General features: G+C 38.5%; 1 long non-coding RNA gene across 3 annotated transcripts in view; it reads right to left on the minus strand.

The window, feature by feature from the left end:
- The window catches only part of LOC309636781, a 64,259-nt gene that overhangs the window by 31,575 nt on the left and 10,376 nt on the right, over positions 1-22,308 (minus strand). Inside the window, exons 2-3 of one of the 3 annotated variants that reach the window (XR_014250224.1) lie at positions 17,359-17,442; positions 7,388-10,602 (exon numbers count right to left, since the gene is read on the minus strand). The exons of the other annotated variants lie outside the window; for them this stretch is intronic. This is a non-coding gene — a long non-coding RNA (uncharacterized lncRNA). Of the gene's footprint in view, positions 1-7,387; positions 10,603-17,358; positions 17,443-22,308 lie in introns of those variants that run through there. 3 annotated transcript variants of the gene reach the window in all.

Raw genomic sequence — 22,308 nt, forward strand, 5'->3', positions numbered from 1 at the left:
CTCACCTTCATCTTTGTCAGACTTCTTTTTCCAAATATCTGTACCTTACCAAATCTTCTAACACTTATTATCTGTTTCTGTATTATGAGGTTGTGAACTGTGAGGTATTTGATGAATTTAGATGTTTCATACCATTACGTTTATAACAACAATCAGAAAAATACATGGGTACTGTTCAGTGAAAAATAGAAAGTGTGGCAAATAAAGCATGGCATGAGCAGAGAAAAGGAGGTTTAAGATGTTTTATTCAGGGATACAGATATGTCAAAAGGGAAAGGTTGATTGATTCTTATAGCAACGTGTTATCAGGTGGGCAAACTTTTTGCATCACAAGTCAATTCAACATCATTATGTTTGAAGAATATATTATTGTATATATTTTTCATTTAACTTGTTTATGTTTTTATGTGTTACTTGTAAACAATATATAGTTGGGTCATTTTATTTATTTATTTATTTACTACTTTTTTTTTTAAAAACATCTTTATCAGAGTATAATTGCTTTACAATGGTGTGTTAGTTTCTGCTCTATAACAAAGTGAATCAGCTATACATATACATATATCCCCATATCCCCTCCCTTTTGCATCTCCCTCCCAACCTCCCCATCCCACCCCTCTAGGTGGTCACGAAGCACCGAGCAGATCTCCCTGTGCTATGCGGCTGCTTCCCACTAGCTATCTATTTCACATTTGGTAGTATATATCAGTCCATGCCACTCTCTCACTTCATCCCAGCTTACCCTTCCCCCTCCCCACGTCCTCAAGTCCATTCTCTACATCTGTGTCTTTATTCCTGTCCTGCCCCTAGGTTCTTCAAAACCATTTTTTTTTTTTTTTTTTTTTTTTTAGATTCCAGATATATGTGTTAGAATACGGTATTTGCTTTTCTCTTTCTGACTTACTTCACTCTGTATGACAGACCCTAGGTCCATCCACCTCACCACAAATAACTCAATTTTGTTTCTTTTTATGGCTGAGTAATATTCCATTGTATATACGTGCCACACCTTCATTATTCATTCATCTGTTGATGGACACTTAGGTTGCTCCCATTTCCTGGCTATTGTAAATAGAGCTGCAATGAACATTGTGGTACATGACTCTTTTTGAATTATGGTTTTTTCAGGGTATATGCCCAGTAGTGGGATTGCTGGGTTGTATAGTAGTTCTATTCTTAAATTTTAAGGAACCTCCATACTGTTCTCCATAGTGGCTATATCAATTTACATTCCCACCAACAGTGCAAGAGGGTTCCCTTTTCTCCACACCCTCTCCAGCATTTATTGTTTCTAGATTTTCTGATGATTCCCATTCTAACTGGTGTGAGGTGATACCTCATTGTAGTTTTATTTGCATTTCTCTAATAATTAGTGATGTTGAGCAGCTTTTCATGTGCTTCTTGGCCATCTGTATGTCCTCTTTGGAAAAATGTCTATTCAGGTCTTCTGCACATTTTTGGATTGGGTTGTTTGGTTTTTTGATATTGAGCTGCGTGAGCTGCTTGTATATTTTGGAGATTGATCCTTTGTCGGTTGCTTCATTTGCAAATATTTTCTCCCATTCTGAGGGTTGTCTTTTCGTCTTGTTTATGGTTTCCTTTGCTGTGCAAAAGCTTTTAAGTTTCAATAGGACCCATTTGTTTATTTTTGTTTTTACTTCCATTTCTCTAGTAGGTGGGTCAAAAAGGATCTTGCTGTGATTTATGTCAGAGAGTGTTCTGCCTATCATTTCCTCTAAGAGTTTTATAGTGTCTGGCCTTATATATAGGTCTTTAATCCATTTTGAGTTTACTTTTGTGCATGGTGTTAGGGAGTGTTCTAATTTCATTCTTTTACATGTAGCTGTCCAGTTTTCCCAGCACCACTTATTGAAGAGGCTGTCTTTTCTCCATTGTTTATTCTTGCCTCCTTTATCAAAAATAAGGTGACCATATTCGCGTGGGTTTATCTCTGAGCTTTCGATCCTGTTCCATTGATCCATATTTCTCTTTTTGTGCCAGTACCATACTGTCTTGATTACTGTAGCTTTGTAGTATAGTGTGAAGTCAGGGACTCTGATTCCTCCAGCTCTGTTTTTCTTTCTCAAGATTGCTTTGGCTATTCGGGGTCTTTTGTGTTTCCATACAAATTGAGAAATTTTTTGCTCTACGTCTGTGAAAATGCCATTGGTAGTTAGATAGGGAATGGCACTGAATCTGTATAGTCATTTTCTCAAAGTTGATTCTTCCCATCCAAGAACATGGTATATCTCTCAATCTGTTTGTATCATCTTTAATTTCTTTCATCAGTGTCTTATAGTTTTCTGCATACAGGTCTTTTGTTTCCTTAGGTAGGTTTACTCCTAGGTATTTTATTCTTTTTGTTGCAGTGGTAAATAGGAGTGTTTCCTTAATTTCTCTTTCAGATTTTTCATCATTAGTGGATAGGAATGCAAGAGATTTCTGTGCATTAATTTTGTATCCTGCTACTTTACCAAATTCATTGATTAGCTCTAGTAGTTTTCTGGTAGCATCTTTTGGATTCTCTATGTATTCTATCATGTCATCGGTAGAAACAGTGACAGCTTTACTTCTTCTTTCCCGATATGTATTCCTTTTATTTCTTTTTCTTCTGTTTGCTGTGGCTAAAACTTCCAAAATTATGTTGAATAATAGCGGTGAGAGAGGGCAACCTTGTTTTCTTCCTGATCTTAGAGGAAATGGTTTCAGTTTTTCGCCATTGAGAACGATGTTGGCTGTGGGTTTGTCATATATGGTCTTTATTATGTTAAGTTCCCTCTACGCCTACTTTCTGGAGGGTTTTTATCATAAATGGGTGTTGAATTTTGTCAAAAGCTTTTTCTGTATCTATTGAGATGATCATATGGTTTTTATCCTTCAATGTGTTAATATGGTGTATCACATTGATTGATTTGCATATACTGAAGAATCCTTGCATTCCTGGGATAAACCCCACTTGATCATGGTGTATGATCCTTTTAATGTGCTGTTGGATTCTGTTTGCTAGGATTTTGTTGAGGATTTTTGCATCTATGTTCATCAGTGATATTGGCCTGTAGTTTTCTTTCTGACATCTTTGTCTGGTTTTGGTATCAGGGTGATGGTGGCCTTGTAGAATGAGTTGGGGAGTGTTCCTCCCTCTGCTATATTTTGGAAGAGTTTGAGAAGAATAGGTGTTAGCTCTTCTCTAAATGTTTGATAGAATTCGCCTGTGAAGCCATCTGGTCCTGGGCTTTTGTCTGTTGGAAGATTTTGAATCACAGTCTCAATTTCAGTGCTTGTGATTGGTCTGTTTATATTTTCTATTTCTTCCTGGTTCAGTCTCGGAGGGTTGGGCTTTTCTAAGAATTTGTCCATTTCTTCCAGGTTGTCCATTTTATTGGCATATAGTTGCTTGTAGTAATCTCTCATGATCCTTTGTATTTCTGCAGTTTCAGTTGTTACTTCTCCTTTTTAATTTCTAATTTTATTGATCTGAGTCTTCTCCCTTTTTTTCTTGATGAGTCAGCCTAATGGTTTATCAATTTTGTTTATCTTCTCAAAGAACCAGTTTTTAGTTTTATTGATCTTTGCTATTGTTTCCTTCATTTCTTTTTCATTTATTTCTGATTTGATATTTATGATTTCTTTCCTTCTGCTGACTTTGGGGTTTTTTTGTTCTTTGTTTTCTAATTGCTTTAGGTGTAAGGTTAGGTTGTTTATTTGAGATGGTTCTTGTTTCTTGAGGTAGGATTGTATTGCTATAAACCTCCCTCTGAGAACTGCTTTTGCTGCATCCCATAGGTTTTGGGTCGTTGTGTTTTCATTGTCATTTGTTTCTAGGTATTTTTTGATTTCCTCAGTGATCTCTTGGGTATTAAGTAGTGTAGTGTTTAGCATCCATGTATTTGTATTTTTTTACAGATTTTTCCCTGTAATTGATATCTAGTCTCAGAGCGTTGTGGTCAGAAAAGATACTTGATACAATTTCAATTTTCTTAAATTTACCAAGGCTTGATTTGTGAACCAAGACATGATGTATCCTGTAGAATGTTCCATAAGCACTTGAGAAGCAAGTGTATTCTGTTGTTTTTGGATGAAATGTCCTATAAATATCAATTAAGTCCGTCTTGTTTAATGTATCATTTAAAGCTTGTGTTTCCTTACTTATTTTCATTTTGGAGAATCTGCCCATTGGTGAAAGTGGGGTGTTAAAATCCCCTACTGTGATTGTGTTACTTTCAATTTCCCCTTTTATGGCTGCTAGCATTTGCCTTATGTACTGAGGTGCTCCTGTGTTGGCTGCATAAATATTTACAATTGTTATATCTTGTTCTTGGAACAATCCCTTGATCATTATGTAGTGTCCTTCTTTGTCTCTTGTAATAGTCTTTATTTTAAAGTCTATTTTGTCTGATATGAGAATTGCTTCTCCAGCTTTCCTTTGATTTCCATTTTGCATGGAATACCTTCTTCCATCCCCTCACTTTCAGTCTGGTGTGTCCCTAGGTCTGAAGTGGGTTTCTTGTAGACAGCATATATATTGGTCTTATTTTTGTATCCATTCAGCCAGTCTGTGTCTTTTCGTTGGAGCATTTAATCCATTTACATTTAAGGTAGTTGTCAATATGTACGTTCCTATTACCATTTTCTGAATTGTTTTTGGTATGTTATTGTACGTCTTTTCCTTCTCTTGTGTTTCCTGCCTAGAGAAGTTCCTTTAGCATTTGTTGTAAAGCTGGTTTGGTGGTGCTGAATTCTCTTAGCTTTCGCTTGTCTGTAAAGGTTTTAATTTCTCCGTCAAATCTGAGTGAGATCCTTGCTGGGTAGAGTAATCTTCATTGTAGGTTCTTCCCTTTCATCACTTTAAATATGTCCTACCACCCCCTTCTGGCTTGCAGAGTTTCTGCTGAAAGATCAGCTCTTAACCTTATGGGGATTCCATATGTTATTTGTTGTTTTTCCCTTGATGCTTTTAATATTTTTTCTTTGTATTTAATTTTTGATAGTTTGATTAATTTGTGTCTTGGCGAGTTTCTCCTTGGATTTATCCTGTATGGGACTCTCTGTGCTTCCTGGACTAGATTGACTGTTTCCTTTCCCATATTAGGGAAGTTTTCAACTATAATCTCTTCAAATATTTTCTCAATCCCTTTCTTTTTCTCTTCTTCTTCTGGGACCCCTATAATTCAAATGTTGCTGTGTATAATGTTGTCCAAGAGGTCTCTGAGAATGTCCTCAATTCTTTTCATTCTTTTTTCTTTATTCTGCTCTGCAGTAGTTATCTCCACTATTTTATCTTCCAGGTCACCTATCAGTTCTTCTGCCTCAGTTATTCTGCTATTGGTTCCTTCTAGAGAATTTTTAATTTCATTTATTGTGTTGTTCATCATTGTTTGTTTGCTTTTTAGTTCTTCTAGGTCCTTGTTAAACGTTTCTTGTATTTTCTCCATTCTATTTCCAAGATTTTGGATCATCTTTAGTATCATTACTCTGAATTCTTTTTCAGGTAGACTGCCTATTTCCTCTTCATTTGTTAGGTCTGGTGGGTTTTTGCTTTGCTTCTTCATCTGTTGTGTGTTTCTCTGTCTTCTCATTTTGCTTAACTTACTGTGTTTGGGGTCTCCTTTTTGCAGGCTGCAGGTTCATAGTTCCCATTGTTTTTGGTGTCTGCTCCCAGTAGCTAAGGTTGGTTCACTGGGTTGTGTAGGCTTCCTGGTGGCACGGACTGGTGCTTGTGTTCTGGTGGATGAGGCTGGATCTTGTCTTTCTGGTGGGCAGGACCACGTCCGGTGGTGTGTTTTGGGGTGTCTGTGACCTTATTATGATTTTAGGCAGCCTCTCTGCTAATGGGTGGGGTTGTGTTTCTGTCTTGCTAGTTGTTTGGCATAGGGTATCCAGCACTGTAGCTTGCTGGTCGTTGAGTGAAGCTGGGTCTTAGCGTTGAGATGGAGATCTCTGGGAGAGCTTTTGCCATTTAATATTACGTGGAGCCAGGAGATCTCTGGTGGATCAATGTCCTGAACTTGGCTCTCCCACCTCAGAGGCACAGGCCTGACACCCGGCTGGAGCACCAAGACCCTGTCAGCCACACGGCTCAGAAGAAAAGGGAGAAAAAAAAAAAGGAAGAAAGAAAGAAAATAAACAAAGAAAGAAAGAAAGGATAAAATAAAATAATTAAAATAAAAACTAAAAAATAATTAAAAATTAAAAAATTAAAAAGTAATAAAAAAATAAAACAAACAGAAAAAAATGGACAGACAAAACCCTAGAACAAATGGTAAAAGCAAAACTATACAGACAAAATCACACAAAGAAGCATACACATACACACTCACAAAAAGAGAAAAAGGAAAAATATATATATATATCTTTGCTCCCAAAGTCCACCACCTCAATTTTGGGATGATTTGTTGTCTATCCAGTTATTCCAGGGATGCAGGGTATATCAAGTTGACTGTGGAGATTTAATCTGCTGCTCTTGAGGCTGCTGGGAGAAATTTCCCTTTCTCTTCTTTGTTCACAGTGCTCCTGGGGTTCAGCTTTGGATTTCGCCCCGCCTCTGCATGTAGGTCACCTGAGGGCGTCTGTTCTTCGCTCAGACAAGATGGGGTTAAAGGAGCAGCTGATTAGGGGGCTCTGGCTCACTCAGGCCAGGGGGAGGGAGGGGTATGGAATGCGGGGCGAGCCTGCGGCGGCAGAGGCCAGCGTGATGTTGCAACAGCGTGAGGTGCACCATGTGTTCTCCTGGAGAAGTTGTCCCTGGATCATGGGACCCTGGCAGTGGCAGGCTGAACAGGCTCCCAGGAGGGGAGGTGTGGATAGTGACCTGTGCTTGCACACAGGCTTCTTGGTGGCTGCAGCAGCAGCCTTAGCGTTTCATGCCTGTCTCTGGTGTCCTCGCTGGTAGCCGTGGCTCGCGCCAGTCTCCAGAGCTCGTTTAGGCAGTGCTCTGAATCCCCTCTCCTAGCGCACCCTGAAACAATGGTTTCTTGCCTCTTAGGCAGGTCCAGCCTCTTTCCCGGACTCCCTCCCGGCTAGCTGTGGTGCACTAGCCCACCTCAGGCTGTGTTCACGCAGCCAACCCCAGTCCTCTCCCTGGGATGTGAACTCTGAAGCCCGTGCCTCAGCTCCCAGCCCCCATCCGCCCCAGCCAGCGGGTGTGCACACAACCCTCTCACGCTGGTGAGTGCTGGTCATTACCAATCCTCTATGCGTGAATCTCTCCGCTTTGCCCTCTGCACCCGTTTGCTGCTCTCTCCTCCGTGGCTCCAAAGCTTCTCCCCCGCCACCCCCTGTCTCCACCAGTGAAGGGGCTTCCTAGTGTGTGGAAGCTTTTCCTCCTTCCCAGCTCCCTCCCAGAGGTGCAGGTCCCGTCCCTATTCTTTTGTCTCTGATTTTTTTTTGCCCTACCCAGGTATGTGGGGAGTTCCTTGCCTTTTGGGAGGTCTGAGGTCTTCTGCCAGCGTTCAGTAGGTGTTCTGTAGGAGTGGTTCTGCATGTAGATGTATTTTTGATGTATTTGTGGTGAGGAAGGCTATCTCCAGGTCTCAGTCCTCTGCCATATTGAAGGTCTCTCTCAGTTGGGTCATTTTAAAATCCAGCCTGACAGTCCTTGCATTTTTGTTAGTGTGCTGAATCCATTTACACTTAATATAGTTATTGAAATGGTTGGATTTAAGTCTCCCAAGTCTACTATCTTATTGTTTAGTTTCTATTTGTCCCATCTGCTGTATATCCCCCTGTTCCTTCTTAGCTGCCTGCTTTGGGTGATCTAGGTTTTATTATTGCTTTAGTTATATTATAGGCACTACAGTCTTCAAATTCCACAGGAGTAGAGTGATGTTCCCTCATAATTAGTATGAAGCCTGGAGTGCTGGACAGTTTCTGGCTCTTCTCCTGTAGACTTAGGTATACCCTATGTACCTATCTCTTAGGAGGGGTGAACTCTTGCAGAACTCTTGCTGTCCTTCCTCCAGTGATAGAATGTCACCTCCCAGATCTCAGTGCCTGGGATGCAGAAGCCTTCCCTCAATTGTCTTTCTTCACCCTCAGACCTACGTAGCCATGCACACTTGCACCACAGAGAGTCTCTTTTATATCCTCTTCTCTGTCCCCAATGTTTCTTGTGAGCTCTCAGTGAAGACCTGAGAGAAAGAGCCGGTGGGTGGATGTGGAGATCTTTGTGCCTCTGCATTTAAAAATTAATTAAAATTCCATCTACTTTCTTCTTACCCCTACCTATGGCAGCTTCCTCTTCCTCTCACTGCCCTCCCAAAGGCAACTGCTTTCTCTCATCAGAGAGGCTTGTCACCTTTTGCATTTCAGTTCAAGACTAACTTGTCCCCTCAGTTCTCTAATAGACTAAAAAACTTTTATGGTTTTGTATGTTATCCAGCTAGGTTTCATTATTAGAGTGGGAGCAACATTCGCCCCAACTTTCTACATCCTAAGAAAACGTAGAACTCAGATGATACATTTTCCACACTTAACACAATTGTTGGCACATAATTGGTGCTCAAAAATATTTGTTGGTTGAATAATATGAATAGTTTCATCTACTAATTATATGTCTTCAAATTATTGTTTAATTTCACCTGTGCTTAAATCCAAATATTGTTTTGGAGAGAAACAGTGAAAGAAACTAAAAAATCACTCTGTCATATCATGTCCTTGAATATGAAGGGGAAACAGAGAATTCTTTTGTTGTGCTGCCTATTAGTAAATAAGGGCAAAGAAGGAGAACCTTCTACATGGCAGGTCTTTATGATAATCATAGATACTCTGGGATGATTTGTTCCAAATATGACTATGAAATCTAATAAAGAGCAAAAATGCTAGTATCTCCATAGTTCCTTTGTCGTGGGTAATACATCTCTCTACCTTGCCTCATGTACACACACATAAAGTGCCTTAGTCATGCTTTATTTCTGGGTCTTGGTAGTGAATCTGTGGGGAATAACTGCTATGTAACCTCATGTTGAGCTCTGATAACTACACAGACATTCCAAAGTATGAAGGTTTGGGATATATTTAGAGGTCATCTAGAGGTTATGTAATATTCCACATAATAACATCTGGAAGTGTAGTCAGGGGAAGTGATCAGGTCACAGCCCTACCTCTGAAAAATAGGCTGGTTGCCAAGGAGGGAGCAGATGGACTTCTTTTGTCTTGTGACCAGAACAACAATGCCTTCATGTCCTATAAAAGCAAAGCCAGCCTGAAATATTATGAAACACACCTGGGTTACTAGAAATAAAAAGGCTATTATTTCTTATCGTTTTGAATCTACTACTTATAGAGGTAGATCCTGAGCAGACTTACACAGTATATCAAAGGAAAATCACTAAAGTATGCATGTATGTGTATTTAGATATATGCACATGTGTATATGTACATGTATGTATATACACATGTGTGTATGTGAGAAAGAGAGAGAAGAGAAATTGAGAAGTAAAAGCCAATTGCCAAGAGAAATTTGAAGTTTTTGTCATCAACTTACAAACGGAAACTGGGGCTGTGCCTGATAGGAAGATGAAACATTTTGAGTTGATGAGGCTTTCCTCCAGTTACCATTGTTAGGGTGTTAGAATTTGCAGCATGTGGATCCTTCCTTTGCACGCCTGTGCTTTGGAGATACTTAAATCAGTCCTCATGCATCCTGCTGGAGCTCCCTTGCAATCTGATCCTGGAAATACCGGATACCTGACTGATCTCTTCGTGAGTCTGAAGCGGTTTTATCTCAAGGCTTGACATGCCATCTGTAACTCAAAAGTTCTTAGTCCTGCCATTTGAAAAATCGACCTGTAGGTTGACATTGGTCTGAACTCTTTAAAATCATCAAATGGTTTCAGGGCTGTTATATATTCATCTGGGTTATTTGAGCTTCATCTATTTCTATTATTTATTTATTTATTTTGCACAGTAAAGTTTATTCTTAACTTTACTAGCAATACTAAGAGCTAAACTTTGTATCATGGAGCATTTATTTTATCACCTGAGTAATCCTTATAAAAACCAAATCTGTCTCAAATTATTTCTAAAACTGTATTGGTTAAAACCTTCACAAGATTACTGCTGTCTTTGGGTTAAAATTCAAGCTGAGCGTTAGCGTAATAGAGGTTAAGAGCCCAAACCCTCACGTCAGACTGGCTAGCTTCAATTCTAGGTTCTACATACTTACTCACCTGTCTGTATTTCAGTTTCCTCATCTGGAAAAAGAGGATAATGATAGCATCCACCTCATACATTTGTCAAGAGTATTAAAGAAGCTAATTTACCTAAATCTGTTCAAAAAGTGCCTGGCACACAAGAAGTGTTTAATGAATGGTAACTAATTTTAAATTGACACAGAACAAAAGGTGGCTGGATCCTTACTTGACTTTTAATTTAGTATGTGTCAGGGACTGTTCTGGATTTTCCCATACATAATTTTGTCCAATGTTCATAACAATCCTATGGAGAGGTATTATCCTGATTTTCAGATAGTAAAAAGTAGGTACTTCATCATCATAAACATTAGTATCATCATAATCCTATTCTTCTTCATCATGTATTATTCCAATTCTATAGAGCAAGTAATCCCTTCACATGAACTTGATAATGTAAACATAGGGCATCAAGCTGGAGAGAGACAGAAAGAGAGAGAGAATGAGAATGAGGGTATCTGTTAATAGGAGTTGAGATAAGAGACAGGCCATTTAGTTTTCTAATCTTGGTTCCAATATCTTCTAGAGACACAGCAGTACTAAAATTTCTCTTAATTTACCCTGTGTCCTTGTAAAGTATTCCCTCTTTGTTTAAAGTAACTTTTTCCATGTAAATTACAAAGTCCTAACTGCTACTGCAGTTAGAATGGGCGAATTCAGAGGATTCAAGTCTCAGAGTTGGTGTGACAGATGGTCTTTGAACAAGGAATTAGTTTTGTTGTGGGGAAGACAAGAGACAGATGCCAGCTCTGCATACCAAAGGGTACCTAAAGGGACAGCCTATTTGAACCTCAAGAGATCCTATCCATCTTTCATCACTTAATTCAATGGGTGATAGAGGTCTGATCACTTTATATTTACACATCTAGCAGTTGCTACTGAAAAAAATTCTACACATAATATTGAAAACTTACTCCAAGTGGACTTGCAGCCTCCACTTCTAGACATGAAGTTTTATTTCTATCTCCCTGGAATATTTTGCTACATGACTAATTCACATGCCTATTAGGTGGGCCACATGCTGTTGAGATAGATAAATGCTGAGATGAATACACAGAATTGATAAGGTCTCAGAGAGAATCATAATAATGCTTGAAGAAGCCCAGGGTACCCAGGGCACTGAGGCTATTCTCCAGGTTGGCTGGGATAATGAGCGTTGTAACTGTAAATGTTCTGTCCGTATTTACCAAACTCACATTCCTCATCCACTAATTCCCGTAATAAACCCTTGTTCTGCTTGGTCCCATACAAAGTATTCTCAAATTTTATGTCAGGGAAAGAGTCAAGATCTACACTTCTGTATGGCAAGTCATACTCTAAACTGGATACTAGTTTCTTCAATAATTGTTGGTGGCTCAAAACGAAGTCATGATCTTTTGACCTTTCCCTTTTCTCTCATGTCACCCATTTTATTTTATCTCTTCCCTTTTTCTAGTTTTCTTTTCTTCACATATATATGTAAAACTCCAAATGAACAAAATTGATTCAATGTTGAGTTTTGAATTCTGAATGTAAAAAGTCTTACTCTTAAACTCTGTGATATGGAAAAATGTGAGGTTATTTAGTTATATAGATACAAATAGGCTAACAGAGTCAGTTAAGAAAACACTTAATGTAAGCTTATTTTTTAATGCAGCATACACATATATGGTTTGCATTAAAAAACCATAGATAGGGGCTTCCCTGGTGGCGCAGTGGTTGAGAATCTGCCTGCTAATGCAGAGGACATGGGTTCGAGCCCTGGTCTGGGAAGATCCCACATGCCACGGAGCAACTAGGCCCGTGAGCCACAACTACTGAGCCTGTGCGTCTGGAGCCTGTGCTCCGCAACAAGAGAGGCCACGATAGTGAGAGGCCTGCGCACCGCGATGAAGAGTGGCCCCCGCTTGCCGCAACTAGAGAAAGCCCTAGCACAGATCGAAGACCCAACATAGCAATCAATCAATCAATCAATCAATCAATCTTAAAAAAAAAACTATAGATAAAAACATAGATAAAAAGTGCAACACAACAACAGCTATCCCTAGCTATAATTCCTTCATACATAAAACTATGCATAGATATTTTCAAGCATCTCAGATCTCAGGAAATATAAAATCTATGAGTTATTATTGTAAAAAAAAAAAGAATCTACTTGATAATGAGATCTAGAGTATCTAGAGCTGTATTTTAAATAAAAACCTCAGAAATGAAAAAAAATGGGGTAAAAAGGCTACCACTGAATTATTTAAATACAGAACTAAAGTTAAACATCTGTAGCAGCTATTGTTATAGGACAGAATTTATATACTATAAACATAAAATATTTTAAATATAATGATACAGGTATCAAATGGGGCAGAAGAAAGAAAGAAGGAATAATATATAATTTTACTAATTTCTCACCTATCACGGATGGCAATTAATAGAAATTCTGCAGTTGAAAAAATACTTTAAAAACCATGACTCTAACATCTCAACTTTAAGTGTACATGTAATAAATAGAAATATATTTTAGGAAATATCTCTCATGATATAAAAAGACTTTTAAAGTACAATAATTCCTTTGGTGCACTTCATTTTTAAAAATAACCTTTTCCCTTTCGAACAGCTATAGATTTACAGAAAAACAGTGAAGATAATGCAGAGAGTTCTCATCTACCCACACAGCCAATTTCCCCTATTATTATCATCTTATATTGGTATGGTTCATTTGTCAATATTGATAATTGTTATTAACTAAAGTTCATACTTTGATTCCTGAGTTAAAATTCCTTAACTTTCACCCAATGTCTTATTTTACTACAGGATATCACGTTACATTTAGTGAGCATGTCTCCTTAGGCCCGCCTTGGCTCTGACAATTTCTCAGACTTCCCTTGTTTTTGATGACCTTGACAGTTTTGATGAGTACAGGTCAGGTATTTCATAGAATGTCGCTCAGCTGGGATTTATTTAATGTATTTTCATGGTTGGACTGGGGTTATGGGTTTTGGGGAGGAAGATCACAAGGGTAAAGTGCAATTTCATCACATTATATCAAGGGTCCATACTGTCAACGTGATTTATCACTGTTAACTTTAATCACCTGGCTGAGGTCACGGTTGTCAGGTTTCTCCACTGTAAAGTTATTATTTTTACCACTTCTCATACTCTACTCTTCAAAGGGGAGAGCAAACACAAGAGTTGGGAATTATGTTTCACCTTTTTGAGGGTGAAGTATCTACATTAATTATTTAGAATTCTTCTGCAGAGGAGATTTGTTTGTTCTGCTTATCTATCTATCAGTCATCTGTTTCTCTATGTAAATCAGCATGGTGAATGGTATTTATTTTACAGTTTGGGTTATAATCCAATACAACTTTACTTATTTTGTTGCTTATATCATTTCAGCTTTGGCCACTGGAACTCTTTCAGTTGGCTAATGTATCCCTTTGATATACCCCCATCATTGTGGGGATTTTGGGGGGGGAAAACTTTGTTACTTTCTGGCACTACAAAATGCTCCTGGATCATCTTGGATATTTCCTGCCCTGGACCTAAAGTTGGTCATTTCTCTAAAGAGCCCTGGTGCCTTTAATTAGAGAATGGCTTTAGAAACCAAGATATGGACATGAGGTGTGCTTGTTGCAACTGTTAACATCTTTGCTTCTAGGCCTTCTCAGCTGACAGCACAAGGAAATATTTGTGTGTATACTAAGCATTTTGCCTTATTTCATTTTTTCTGTTAAAGTAAAAATAAATTTAATATATTAAATTAAGGAAAATATGCATAACTCAACCCACATACCTTAGCATTTTAAATTTATCTTTATTGATCCCTTTATCTGTACATATGTATATGTACAGGAATACATATGTATTCCATAGATAATTCTGGAATGGTATACTCCTAATATTACTGATCATTATTTTTGAGTGATAAGATGTTGTGTTTTATTTTACTTTCTTCTTTATAACTTTATACATGCATTAAATTTTTAATGATGTGAAGATATTAAAAATAAAGTCACATTAAAAAAGGAAGAAGGAAGGAAGGAGAGAGGGAGGCAAGGAAGGAGGGAAAGAAAAGAAAGGAAGGAAAGGAAAAAGGAAAGAAAGTTTAGAAAGATTTCTGGCACTGAAGTCACAGTCATTCACACATGTGACCTGATCAGATCTATCTCTCCTAGCTTTCACTATTTCATTACCTGCCCTGAAAGAATTGAAAAATATACTACTTTTTATTTATTGACCTGCGTATGACAGGAAAGTGTTAACATTCATAATAACTGTTTTTATCAATACTGCTTCCTACTGTAATATTTTTGAAGGCATTTTTAGTAACAATTAGGGTTCCAAATTTTAAAGTTGAAATTTAACCCATGGTACAGTGCAAGTAACTAAACTTAAATGAGTGTCAGATAAAAAGTTATCTCCTGACACACACATTTCAACTCAGAAGTCACAATTTCAACTCAGATCTTCTTTCTCCAAGAGAGTTCAATCTGTGTACCCATAGACATGGACAGCTATGTTACAACTTAGGCTAAGCCCTTTTGGCTTTGATTTCGAGGTGTCTTGATTTCAGAAACATTAAAATGTGGAGAAAGAATAAGGTGAACCTTAGAATCAAGACACTGTGGTATTTATTGTTTTCAGCCAAACATAGAACTAAATTATAAACTAGGGACAGCTGTATAGATTGGAGACTTCTGCCTATGCAGCAAAAACACTTTTTTCCCCTTAGCATAGTGTTCTAATAGCCAATACTTTCTATTTATTCATTCCCTGTATCTATAATTCATTGATCATCTAAATTCTTCACAGTGAATTAAAAGCAACCTAATAAAAACCCTATGAGATATATCTTGAGAGAACAATTTATCAATTTACTGTTAATATAAGCTTTTGTATTTTAGTTACTTAAAAATTGACAATTCATATGAACCACATTTGGAAAAATCCCCTCAAAAAAAAGGGTAATCAAAGAAATTGAAGCAAGAAAGTCTTGAAATCAAATAAGTTAAAGTTCTGCCTAAATATACATACTTCTGTTTCTCAAGATAAAGCAACTAAGACTTCCAAGAATAATTTTCTACATTCATGGCAAAGTCAGACGTGAAATCTACATTTCCTGTCTCTCCTAATGTCCTAATCTCACACTTCCTATGTCATCCTAACACAATGCATCTTATTCCTTGACCTATAACAGATGACTAAAACTCCACAGTAAATAACTCAGCCTGTTATTGAGAGCAGACATTCATACAGTTGGTCAAGAACAGCTTATCATCCATAGGATAACACATGAGACATCCAATTTGCCAATAGGCCCCATGATCCCTGCCCCATCCTTCCTGGCTTGTCTCTGAATGTGTTCCCCCCTTAGAGCTACTTCTATGTATACATGTGGACTGGGAAATAGAATAAATTATCTGGTTTAATTCAAACAACAACATTGTATGTATTATCAAGAAAAAATATTATTTTGACCTAAAAGTTTCCTTCTGGGAGCCCAGGAGAGACTATTATGGAATGTTCTGCATTTGAAAGGCTATGTTTGTTTTCAGTACATTTTAAGTGGAATATTTTTCACCCTTCTGAGTAGGGCAGACAAAGGCTTTAATTAAACAAATGTCACATGGGAGCTCTTGCCCCAAAAGCCTTTATTGGCCCTAATTAGCAGATACAGCTGTAGACTCTATCAATATTAGATGGTCTGTTTATTGTGTCCATTTATATCACATTCATCTGGGAGCATGTGGAAAGCACCCCAGAATTATCAGCTTTAATTAAAACTAGTTCAGTTGGTGGAGAAAATATGCCATGCAAAAATGGGTCAGGTAAAAGAGGAAGATTTAAAAAAAAAAAAAAAAAGGAAGAAACAGTCGCAGCATACAGCGACTATTATTACCAAGGCTTCTTTAAAAAAACGAAAGGAGGATATTTGAGGAGCTGATTCTCAGCAACTGCCTGAGAGAAGCATAGTCATTTCAGGCCAGGCTGAATTACACAGACAGGGGGCCCTGAGTCAGAATGTTTCCTTCCCCTGCCCAGGGTCCCTGAGTAACTGCCAAGGCTCCACTAGGTTTCTTTCTAAGAAACCTAGAAAGGAAGGAGGAGTGGCACATTCATTTAGACATATTCATTGAATTCATCATTGAAGGAATTATATAAAGCTAGATCTAGAATCTCCTAGAAGATTATTTTATGTATCTCAAATACAATATTTAACAAAATTACTATTACTTATTCAATTTCTGCTGTGCATTTATATTTTATTCTTAACCTAACAACTCAGCACTGGTATTTTGAATTTTCCAGATAAAATATCTGAGGTTCAAAAATATTAAGTCCTTTCCAAATGTCATAGAGTTAATACACAATAGAACCAGGATCTAAACATCCATCTGATCCCAAAGCTGAGATACTTTTCTCTATATTATAGGACTTCTATATCAGTCAAAAGAATTTAATATTTTGGCCAATAGCTTATTTACATGGGTAAATGAGCTGTAGCTTTGAAGACCAGCAAAGTTGAGTTTAAACTCTTTCCCATTTTCTTAGCTTCTCTAAGCCTCAGTTTCTTCATTCATCAGATCAGGATAATAAATACTTCTTGAAAGCCGGATTATAGGGTATAAACTTTGTGAAAAGATTTTTGGCTTGTGGAAAATGCTTGATAAATACTTTTTCACATCTTATTCTCACTTACATTCCACCATGATCCTATTTTGGAAGACACTTTGAGACAGAGGGTTCTTCCTATCATTTCGGAGTGTCACTGGGCTTGCTAACACACAGCCCCTTTGAAGGATAAGATATATTGTCATTCACTTTTAGTGCTCTACAGAAATAATAAGCCTTCTTTATTTGCTCTATTTCCCAAGGAAACAATTGGTAGAGGTGTGTCTCTTCAGTATAAAAATTGTGAAATTTGAAAGAATGATCGGCCAATAATGGGAAAACTGTAAAGGTTTAGAGTAGGCTTCTCAAACTTTTCCAGTGAAGCCCCCTTAAAGGCGTGGCAGAATGACCTTGTATCTCTATGTGGTTTGAATGCTCTAATATAGATTTAAATGCTTCTTTACATCTTATTCAAAGGATATTGTTTTATCTTTAAAATAGTACAGTTTTGTCATCCTTAATATATATGCTTTTTTAATTGAAAAAATCATAAAATTATTAAGTCTGCTCCCCTCCCTGTCACCTTTTCAAGTCATCCAATCACATCCATGCTCCATAAGATGTGTCGTCTTTATCTTGTGCCTCTTCATGCTTCATGGAAACATCCCTAAGAAGTTCAGGGGAAATTTGATATTCAATCTAAGAAGTTCAAGTTTAGAAAGTATTTCAACCAAGGTAGAAATAAACCAAATAAGAATTTTTGCCTTCTAGGAACTATTTCTGAGGTGACTGTCATGAGAATAAGTTCCTTTTTGGCATTAGACCTAACAGTCGGATAGTAGTCCCTGGGGGGCCAATTATTCCTGGATGCGGACAACAGAGAAGAGAAAAATAATTCAGGTTCTACGCCAATGATCTATTTTTCTATGAAGTTCATTGTTTATATACGAGAATACTAAACATTAACTGCCTCACCTAACTTACTTTTCAAGTGGAAGCAAGATTCAATGAGCAATAATGACAAGTCGTAGTTTGGGGTCTTCCAGTGTTATAGCCTGTTCCATTTCCAGGTTTACTTTTAAAGGTGGATCCTGTGGTCTGTTACTTAGATCCCTTGATTCAGGCCTGAAGCCCTCAGTCCCCCAGTTTCCCCAGCTGCAGTGAGTGTTGCCGGTTTAGGGTGCTTACTTAAGTCCCTCTCCAGAAATTCCCCTCTAAGGGTACCACCTGGCCCAAAGTCAGGCCTGATTCCCTTGCCTCTATCCAGAATATCCCTGAAGGGCCATCTCAACTCCCCAGCTCCCGGGCAGACGTTCTATTACTGCTGCAACACAAGTCAACTTTTCTTCTTATCCAGTCCAACTTCCCTCATCCCTTTGCCGGTGCCATTCCTACAAACAAGTCTTTACCCTAGAGTCTGTGTACGGAGGGACCCAGCCTACGACAGCCTCTCACACTAGCAAGTTAACTACCTTCAATTCTCCGTACACAGTGATTTCCCAAGTTTCATCAGACACCATCTCTGAATCTAAATGTGCAAGTAAAATAACTCCGTGAATCTGAAACATCTCTGGTATGTGGATATGTAACTGTAGTCAACAATGTGATGATTTCTAATTCTACTAGTTTTAGTGAGAGCATCTATTATGCTTCAGGCACTAAATTGTTTGAATGCATGTATTTGGTTTTGTTTGATTTTCACAACCACCACAGGGTGTAAGTATTATTCTATTTAGGAAATGAAGAACTGAAATTTATTCACTTGGTTAAAGTCATAGTGTTAGTACCTCTTGAAGTCACAATTTCAACTCAGATCTTCTTTCTCCAAGTCTACCTGCAACCAGTCTATCTGCGACCCTTTGTGCTGTTCACAAATATTTCCAGTTCTCTGCCTTCTGAACACAAGGCAGAATAGACTTTCCTGCCCTCCTGATGTTAGGCTTGCCCATGCCACTTGCTTTGGCTAATGAAATGGGAGTAGAAGAGCTGGTGGCTTTTTGCTTTACTTCCCTCTCCTGCCACAGGGAGCAGTGACATTCCAGATGGTAGTGGCTCTGCCACTTTGTGTCCCTGAGTGAAGACAACACGGAACAGAACCCCCAGCACAACTCAAGATGAGCATGGAACATCAGTGAACAGGAATCTGCGTTAAGTCACTTCTCCCCAGCAGTTGTTCGCTATCATGGCATAACCTATCTTATGCGATTAATTCATAAATTATGACTAAAGAACAGATTAAATTTTAACTTAATAAGTATTAGTAGTAGGGAATCGCCATTTTTGCTAGAAGTGAAATATCCTCAACACTAGAATTTATTTTATAATGTAATATAATTGAAAGAGTTTGGGTTTTGCAACCACACAGAGGTATAATTTAATTTGAATCTCTGATCTAACCCATACTTGTTTAGTGACCTTGAGTTTTAATTCCTTTTTCAGGCCCCATTTACTCGTCTATAAAATGAGGCTAGTAATATTTTCTGTTATAGCATTGATGTGATGGTTTGATAAAATAAGTCCTATAAAGCCTTTAGCAAATTGTCTGACACATAGATGATATCAAATAAGTGTTTTACAGGAAGTGTACCTTTTTGTAACTCCCTGCATCTGAAAGTCATTATTATACATACAGATTCCTAAGGCCCATACCAGACCTACTGAATTAGAATCTCCGGTGTGATCTACATTTTTAACAAACTCCTTTAGCAATTCTTTCCTGAGATCTGAAAACAATCATACTAAAAAAATGTTAAATATTTCTGCCATATATATTTATCTCAGAGAGCCAAAAAGCCTCCAGTGAGAATCTTGAAATGATCTTAGAACCATCGACAGAAGTATCACCCACTGCACTGTAGATGAATCAAAGCGAGCTCAACAGAGGATTTGGGGGAATGTGATATACGCTTCAAAGTAGTAACATCTAAAAGAAAACCCTTTGTGAATTCTTTGTGTCTCTAGTATCACATGATTGGTAAAGTCTGACTAAAGTAATCTTCGCTGATGAGAGGCGGGTTGGGGGCCAGTCTGGGACTGAAAGACTGGCTGAAATCAGATGCCTGTGAAACGAGAGTGACAGCCAGTGACATCAAGGCAAGGACTATTTTAGCAGAAACCCAAATGAGTAAACAATTATAACTCCTGAAATTTTCTGGTGGAATTCTAGGATAGAAATTTTATTTCTGTTGCTTTTAACCACTTGATGCCTTTGATACCTGCTGGTGCTGTTTAGTAGTGGTGAGTAACTTTGGAGCTGTGTGTTATCCTTCCAACCCCCTTGTCACCAATTCACTTTCCCTACTTCTCCTCTCTTCCTGAGTTTATGTTGATATATATGCCTACTGATAGGCCAAAAAAAAGGAAGTTGAAAATAACTAAGGAAGAAGAGGCTGCTCTAGTTCCAGTGAAGCAATTAGGCTTTCTTGTCCAAAAACAGGAGAGTAAAGAGGACTTTTGACTTTGAGTCTGTGGATTGGGGGTGCGGATGGGAAACTCATAGCCAGTAGGATCTTGGAGAAAAGAGCAGGAGGGATGCAGGTCAGTTCTGGGCATTGTGACCTAAGACCATTGTGTGAAGAAGCACTGGGGCTCAGTTTAGCTTTGAGGTCCTGGAGTCCCTAAAGAGTGGCCCTCCTGGGCAGAGAGCTGGACAAGGACATTCGGCTACTGCTGGATCAGAAGAGGAAGGGGGTCCAGTACTCCTTCAAGGCATCACACAGCTGCAAGGGGCAAGGACAGCAGAGACAGGCACATAGCGATCGTGCTTTTCCCTGCTCAAGATTGTGATGCCTGGTAGATACCATTTCAGATCCGTATAAGCCCTCCCTCCCACCTGCCCTGCCCGTGTTCTTATATCATACAAGGGAAGAGAGAAACGGACCCACATCAGCAGTCCTCCAGATAACTGATACTGGATTTCCGATGAATCTGGGTAGGTGGGGAAGTCTTTAGTAGATCTTAAATAAAACAGAAACATTTAAACAAATGTGATGTTACTTCCACTTTGAATACTGAGAAGTTGGGACTTCTAAACTTCTAGACCCATCATGCTTGCCTGAATGATACTGGGGTCAGCTGGCAGACCCCCATGCTTTGATTTCTGCCAGACATTGCACTGGAATGTTATATGAGGCAAGGTTGTAGCCTGGTGATTTAGCATTGCTTGGGGGAATAAGTTGCTACAGTCATCATTTCACTCTTCAGGTGAGATGTGCTTAAGGCCAGAGCTCTTCCTCAGTATTTGATTTTTCCCATCTTTGTTTTGTTTTGTTTGTTTGTTTTTCACAGATAGGTACTGCATTTATATCTGCTGGTTTAAATTCTATCATATTTCACTTTTAGGCTTTTAGTGTGGCAAATTATGTTTTACTTTCAATTAGGCATTGGTAATGGAGTATCTGGTAAGAACTAGGAAACATTTCCGTAATTGAGTTTCGTACTCACTACATACGGATCATTCCTCATGTGTAATGTGCCCCAAATGCAGCTTCATTTTCTAGATACCTTGAAACAGAATAAAGTTTTTCATCATTAGGTGTGAAAAAAAAAAAAATCGCAATGCGGAGAAGTGGAAATCAGTAGCAGATTTGCTTTTACTTCCTTCTTTCTGGTGTCTTTTGGGAAGCCAAATCCAAAACCACAGAGAAGAGTCTTGCATGGCTTTTACCATTCTGGGTGAACTGGATTATCATTTAGAATGATGTCTAGTCATTATAAGCATGTGAGAGTATCAGTTGTGCTTTATTCTTTCATGACCCACCTCCTATAGCAAACGCAGTTGGTTGCCCCATTCATCACCCTCACCCCTCTCTGGCACTCCCCTATCAAATACAATGCCTACACAGTTCTACTGAAAACCCTTGCGATTCCCACCTGAAAGTATTCTCTAGGTTCCAGACCCTAATAGCCGGAAGTGCCATGAGATGATGCACCAGGTAATAGCCCTCAGCCAAAGAGAGATGGGAATGAGAGGATAAACGTACCTCTTCTTTGCCCATGGGGACGGGGAGGTGAATACGCTGTGCCATGCCCTTCATTGTCTCCCTGAGTTCCCACTGGGATTAAGCCCTAGTTGCCCTCAACATTTACTTGCTTGATATGGTAAACTTGTACTGGCTTTCTTCCATTTCCTGGCTCCTGTCCCCACTTTTCTACTGGTGCTTCCTGGGACCACCTCCCCAATATATTATTTGTCTCAGAGACTACTTCAGGGAGTATCCAACCAAAGACAACTCCTTGGGATAGAAAAGGGAGGTAATGAATAGTTCATGAGTGACTAATATGGAAACTAAAACTAAAAAATATTCAGTATCTAACCTAGCCATAAAGTGATGTTGGGTTGTTCCATCAAAGAAGGCTGTCAGCTAGCCTCTAAAAGCCTCTCTCACTAGGGGACACTTATTGCCTTGGTGAATCTTCCCCAATCTCAGGCCTTGCTGATCTTGTCAGCGCAAAGGGCAGATTCATCTCTTGGGCAGGGTCATATCGAGTAAGCTCATAGAACAGAGGGATAAAACTTCAATACCAACTGATG

The sequence above is a fragment of the Balaenoptera physalus genome (genome assembly GCF_965194825.1).
Source record: "Balaenoptera physalus genome assembly, chromosome: 10".
Classification (NCBI taxonomy): Eukaryota; Metazoa; Chordata; class Mammalia; order Artiodactyla; family Balaenopteridae; genus Balaenoptera; species Balaenoptera physalus.